General features: G+C 35.9%; 1 non-coding gene across 1 annotated transcript; it reads right to left on the reverse strand.

The window, feature by feature from the left end:
• Positions 1 to 5,962: 5,962 nt before the first annotated feature.
• On the reverse strand, positions 5,963 to 6,069 carry LOC120362005 (U6 spliceosomal RNA). Its single transcript, XR_005578011.1, has one exon. It is a non-coding gene; the product is annotated as a U6 spliceosomal RNA (small nuclear RNA).
• Between the last annotated feature and the right edge of the window lie 715 nt (positions 6,070 to 6,784).

Raw genomic sequence — 6,784 nt, forward strand, 5'->3', positions numbered from 1 at the left:
CTGTGATCCCACCTTTTTCAGAGACTGAGGCAGGAGGATCACTTAAGCCTGGGCAACATAGCAAGACCCCCATTTCTTTTCTTTCTTTTTTTTCTTTTTTTTTTTTTTTTTTTTTTTTTTTTGAGATGGAGTCTTGCTCTGTCACCCAGGCTGGAATGCAGTGGCATGATCTCGGCTCACTGTAATCTCTGCTTCCCGGGTTCAAGCAATTCTCCTGCTTTAGCCTCCCAAGTAGCTGGGATTACAGGCACACACCACCATGCCCAGCTAATTTCTGCATTTCTAGTGAAGACGGGATTTTATCATGTTGGTCAGGCTGGTGTCGATCTCCTGACTTTGTGATCCACCTGCCTCGGCCTCCCAAAGTGCTGGGATTATAGGCGTGAGCCACCGCGCCTGGCCAAGGTCTTCATTTCTAAAAAAAATTCTTAAATTAGTCAGGCATGGTGGCACAGTCCTGTAGTCATAACTACTTGAGAGGCTGAGAAGGCTGAGGTAGAAGGATCACTTGAGCTTAGAACTTTGAGGCTGCAGTGAGCCATGATTGTACCATGCACTCTAGTCTAGATGACAGAGAGCAACCCTGTCTCTAAAATATATGTATAAAAATGCATTTATATAAAATCATATATAATTATATATTGTATATAATTATAACATAATTATAATTAATATGTCATATAACAATATAATAATATATTATTTATAATCATATTATTAATAATATAATTAATATTATATATATCAAAATGTTATAAGGCTGTAGTGATATTTGTCATCTTTTTACATTATTGCTAGAGTAAACACCTGTAGGGGGACCTAATGGTAAAAGGGTAATCTCTATCCATCAGTGGCTACAAATATTTCAAAATATTGTAAAAAAGCCACTGTTGAAGATTTCAAAATGGGGTTTCTCAGAAGAGTTTTAGTAGGAAAATTTTGCCATTAGACAAAGATGTTCACAACAATGCTGCTATTTTGTAGAGAGAAAGGGGAGAAAGCTGGATTCCAAAAAAGATTACTTCCACTCAGAAAAACACAGACTATTGCCTACTAACAACTAGTGTACCTTGTTTGCCTTTGAGGAAATGTGCCATAAACACATGGGATGAAAATATCAACCACATGACTGCTATTTTTTAAAACTAGCACTTATTGAGCACTTTATGAAGACAGACTGCAATTTATGCGGCATAAAATATTCTTTACCTCTTAATTTACCCCTTATAACAATCCTGTGAGGTAGGTACTGTATCTCCCATTTTTCAGACATGAAAGTTTATGGGTATTAAGTAACTTGCCTAATATATAGCTAGTAAATGGTGCATATAGACAGCGGTCTGTGACACCATTGTCTATATGCACCATTTACTAGCTATACAATATTATAGCTCTTTTTTCAGGTGTGGGAGGGGACAGGTTCTCTCTCTGTTGCCCAGGCTGGAAGGCTGGAGTGCACAGGCACAATCTTGGCTCACTGCAACCTCTGCCTTCTGGGCTTAAGCGGTTCCCATGCCTCAGCTTCCTGAGTAGCTGGGATTGCAGGTGTGTCCCACCATGCCTGGCTAATTTTTGTGTTTTTAGTAGAGATGGCATTTCACCATGTTGGCCAGGCTGATATAGAAATCCTGACATTAAGTGATCCGCCCACCTCAGCTTTCCAAAGTGTTGGGATTACCGGCATGAACCACCGCACCCGGACTGAGATCAAGCTCTTAAAGGCATTATACTCCAGTATTTGTTTCTGGTATTATGTGTTTTATCCTATTGAGACATAATACTGACCATGGAGAGATTCAGAAAATTAAAATAAAAATCATCTTTGGATCAGGCTTTGTAGAAAATTGCTTTTATGATCAACAGCTACATATAAAGATGTTTTTACCCCCTTCTTGGAACTACCAGTCTTTTCCAATATTTATATAGACATATCTATATTTCTTTAAATAACTTTATTGAAATATAATGAACATAAATTAACTGCATATAGTTAAAATACACAATTTGATTATGTTTGATATGTATACACCCGTGAAATCATCACCACAATCAAGATAACATTTTAACCATCTCCTAAAATTTCCTCTTGCTTTTAAAAAAATCTATCCCTTCCTGCATTATCTCCTCCCTTTACCATGGTCCTCAGGAAACCACTGAACTTTTTTCTTTCAATGTAGATTAGTTAGCATTTCCTGAAAGTTCATATAAATGAGATCACAATTATATACTTTATTAAAGTAGGGGGTGGGGACCTGGCTTCTTAGAAAAACATAATAATTTTGAGATTTATCCAAGTTGTTTCTTGTGTCAATAGTTCATTCCATTTTATTGCCAAGTAGTCTTCCATCATATGAACATACCACCATCCATCATCTATTGATGGATATTTAGATTGTTTCCAGTTTGAGGGTATTTACAAATAAAAACAACTATGGACATTTGGATGCAAGGCTTTGTGTGTATGTCTTAGATAAATGTTTTGGAGGAAAATAGTTGGTGTATAAGTAACTATTTAAGAAACTCCAAGACCCTTTTTAAAAGTGGTTACACTATTTTATTTTAGCACCAATAGTGTAAGAGATTTCAGTTGCTCCTCATCCTTACCAACAGTTTGTACAGTGTTTTTAATTTAACCATTCTAATGGATGGGTTTTTGGTTGTTTATTTTGATGTCATTTTGTAGTTTTAACTTAAATTTCTCTGGTAACTAATGATGTTGAACATTTTTAACCTGCTTATTAGATGTTCATAGATGTTCTTTTGTGAAGTGTCTATTCCTACCTTTTATCCATTTTTTACTGGGCTATTTTTCTTTTTGCTAATGAGTTGTAAGAATTCTTTAAATATTCTGGATTGAGATGTAAGAGTTTGTTACATATTCTGGATACAAATTCCTTTTCTATTATATGTGTCACAAATTTTTCTTCCAGTCTGTTTGCTTTTTGCTTTTCTTAAGGGTTTCTTTTGTATAGCAATATTTTAAAAATATGTTTTTTTTATCATTTTCTTTGTGTTTTTTGTGTTCTGGCACGGGAACCTTTGCCTACAACAAGGTCACAGAGATTTTCTCTTATGTTTTTCTCTAAACATTTTATAGTTTTAGGTGTTATGTGATTCGTTTAGATTTTATTATTGCATGTGGTGCAAGGTAAATGTCCATGTTTATTTATTCTACGTGATATCCAGTTGAATCAGAACCACTTCTTAAGACCTTTTCTTTCACCACTGAATGTCATTGGCATCTTTATCAAAATTGATTAATAATATGTGTGGGTGGGATTATTTCTGTACTTCTGTACCATCTACTTATATATCTATCATTTCAACAATGCTAATCTGAATTAATATAGATTTACAATAAGTCTTATAATAAAGTAATGTAAGTTCTCAACTTCTTTTAAAAAAAATTTTTTATTTTCCTAGTGTACAGGAAGAATCATCCCCAGAGGTTCCTAGATAGAATACGACAGTGTAACAAAAAAACAAATTAACAAGAGAAAAACAGATGTATATTAATATGTATATTTTGTATATACATGGTAACACTTAGGGAATGTAGTCATTCCCAAAGAAGTAGCTTTGAATTTCAGCATATATATCATCTTCAACAAAAAACAGTACGTCTTTAGAGAAATGACAAGACAAAGGAAAAGGAGTGTGATTCTCTAGGGGTAATAACTTGTGAGAAAACAAATAAATGGCAGATAAAGGCTAGTTAGTAAAGTTTGTTAATGTAGATTTCTCTGGTACTATTACAGGACCAACAGGTTCATATCCCCACTGCAGAGTAGCAGATCAATTGCAACAATTGCATCAGCAGGGTTTGCAGCAGAGGAAGTTTAATGATTGTAGAGCATCAAGCAAGGCCCTCAAATTCATCTCCCCAAGTTTTGGGCTAAGATTTGCAAGGGGATCATGGAGGGCGAGGGGCTGGAAAATCAGGATTATTGATTGCTTGGGGTAAAGAGGATGTGGAAACTGCATTCTTTTATGAGTCAGCTTCTCCCAGGGTCCTTCACACCAGCTGACATCAGTAGTGTCACTGGTATGTAGAAACTGAAAAATTATTTCAAAGAAGAAAACAATGTCTCATAATGTTCAAGTTATCATCTAGGTTATTTAAGAGGAACTATAATCTTATAACAAGGTATCAGCGATTCTGAGACAATAGGCAGCAAAGAACAATGAGGAAACAGGCCAGGGAGCAAGCTGACCTCAGGACTAGTGCTGAATGTGCTGCAAGCTTGTTTAATTTTTGTTTCTCCCCCTCCCTTCTCTGATTCATTTTATAAAGTGTATAGGGACAGTTTCAGTACCATCTCTAGATGATAGGGGTCTGAAGTTTGTTTTTGGTGGTTAAACTTTGTTCTCCCTGGTTGAGGAGTGGCCATTTGTCTTTGTAAATCTATGTCCTGCTTTTAGGCAAAGAGAGGAAGGAAAGAGAGATTTCCTGCATCTGTTTCTTCTTGATTGTCTTCAGCTCAACAATCCTTCATATTTTGGGGTGACATATCTCTCACGCTAAGTACTTTGCATTTCCATATAAATTTTAGAATCAGCTTGCCAATTTATTTTTATTAAACACCTTCTGGAAGTTTGATTGTGATTGCATTTAATGTATAAATCAATTCAGGAAAAATTGCCATCATAAAATAATACCTTTTTATTCATGAACATATTTTATTTCTCCATTTACTTAAGCCTTTTATTTATTTATTTTTATTGCATTTTAGGTTTTGGGGTACATGTGAAGAACATGCAAGATTGTTGCATAGGTACACACATGGCAGTATGGTTTGCTGCCTTCTTCCCCATCACCTATATCTGGCATTTCTCCCCATTCTATCTCTCCCCAACTCGCCACCATCTGCTGTCCCTCCCCTATTTCCTTCCAACAGACCCCAGTGTGTAGTGCTCCCCTCCCTGTGTCCATGTGTTCTCATTGTTCAACACCCGCCTATGAGTGAGAACATGCGGTGTTTGATTTTCTGTTCTTGTGTCAGTTTGCTGAGAATGATGGTTTCCAGGTTCATCCATGTCCCTACAAAGGACACAAACTCATCGTTTTTGATGGCTGCATAGTATTCCATGGTGTATATGTGCCATGTTTTCCCTGTTCAGTCTATCATCGATGGGCATTTGGGTTGGTTCCAGGTCTTTGCTATTGCAAACAGTGCTGCAATGGACATTTGTGTGCATGTGTCCTTATAGTAGGACGATTTATAATCCTTTGGATACATACCCAGTAATGGGATTGCTGGGTCAAATGGAATTTCTATTTCTAGGTCCTTGAGGAATCACCACACTGTCTACCACAATGGTTGAAATAATTTACATTCCCACCAACAGTGTAAAAGTGTTCCTTTTTCTCCACATCCTCTCCAGCATCTGTTGTCTCCAGATTTTTTGATAATTGCCATTCTAACTGGCGTGAGATGGTATCTCAATGTAGTTTTGATTTCTCTGATGTCCAGTGATGATGAGCATTTTTTTCATATGTTTGTTGGCCTCCTGTATGTCTTCTTTTGTATAGTATCTGTTCATATCCTTTGCCCACTTTAGAATGGGCTTGTTTGTTTTTTTCTTGTAAACCTGTTTCAGTTCTTTGTAAATTCTGGATATCAGCCCTTTGTCAGATGGGTAAACTGCAAAAATTTTTTCCCATTCTGTTGGTTGCCGATTCACTGTAATGACTGTTTCTTTTGCCGTGCAGAAGCTGTGGAGTTTGATTAGGTCCCATTTGTCTATTTTGGCTTTTGTTGCCAATGCTTTTGGTGTTTTAGTCATGAAGTCCTTGCCTATGCCTATGTCCTGAATGGTTTTCCCTAGGTTTTCTTCTAGGGTTTTTATGGTGTTAGGTCTGATGTTTAAGTCTTTAATCCATCTGGAGTTAATTTTAGTGTAAGGTGTCAGGAAGGGGTCCAGTTTCTGCTTTCTGCACATGGCTAGCCAGTTTTCCCCCCAAAATATGGAACACTTCACTAATTTGTGTGTCATCCTTGCGCAAGGGCCATGCTAATCTTCTCTGTATCGTTCCAATTTTGGTATATGTGCTGCAGAATCGAGCACCACTAAGCCTTTTAAAATTTCTTTAGAAATATTTTGTAATTTGTAGGATAGAAATCTTGGACATCATTTGTCAGGTGAATTTTAAGATATTTTTTATTTTGTTACCATAAATTGATATTTTACTGCTAGCATATATGAATACAATGGATTTTAAAATATTAAAATACATACATCTAATATGGAAGACACTGCTTAATTCACTTAATTTTATTATGATATATCTTTCCCATTTTAAGAACAAAAGTGAAAAACAAGAATACAAAAGTCCTTGCAGCAACTTGTTTTCTCCCCTTTGCCAAGGTTTTCTTAAAAATTGAAATTTTGTTTCCACATCTTCTCACATGCATCTCTCAATAAATTCTAACCTAGTTTACTTCCCTAACAATCTACTGAGATTCCCATATCTCTTCATTCCAATTTCTAACACCATGTCCAGCAGAATACTACTATTTTCCCCTTATACAATGACTTTTTTTTTTAACTTATCTTGTTTAATCTCTTGCCATTTTTAATACTGTTGATAGCATTTAACACACCTTTGTTTCTGATTTAAATCATTTCTACATCTCTTGGAACTTGTTTTCAATCTTCCCTGTATAAGCTTTTTCCTTCGTTCGGTCATTTACATTAGAAATCCTATGTTAGCCCTGCTTTCCACTTCACACACTCTTCTTGGATTCTTTTATATAACTCTCTGGATTCTTTTATATAATTC

The sequence above is a fragment of the Saimiri boliviensis genome, chromosome X (genome assembly GCF_048565385.1).
Source record: "Saimiri boliviensis isolate mSaiBol1 chromosome X, mSaiBol1.pri, whole genome shotgun sequence".
NCBI classification, from domain to species: Eukaryota; Metazoa; Chordata; class Mammalia; order Primates; family Cebidae; genus Saimiri; species Saimiri boliviensis.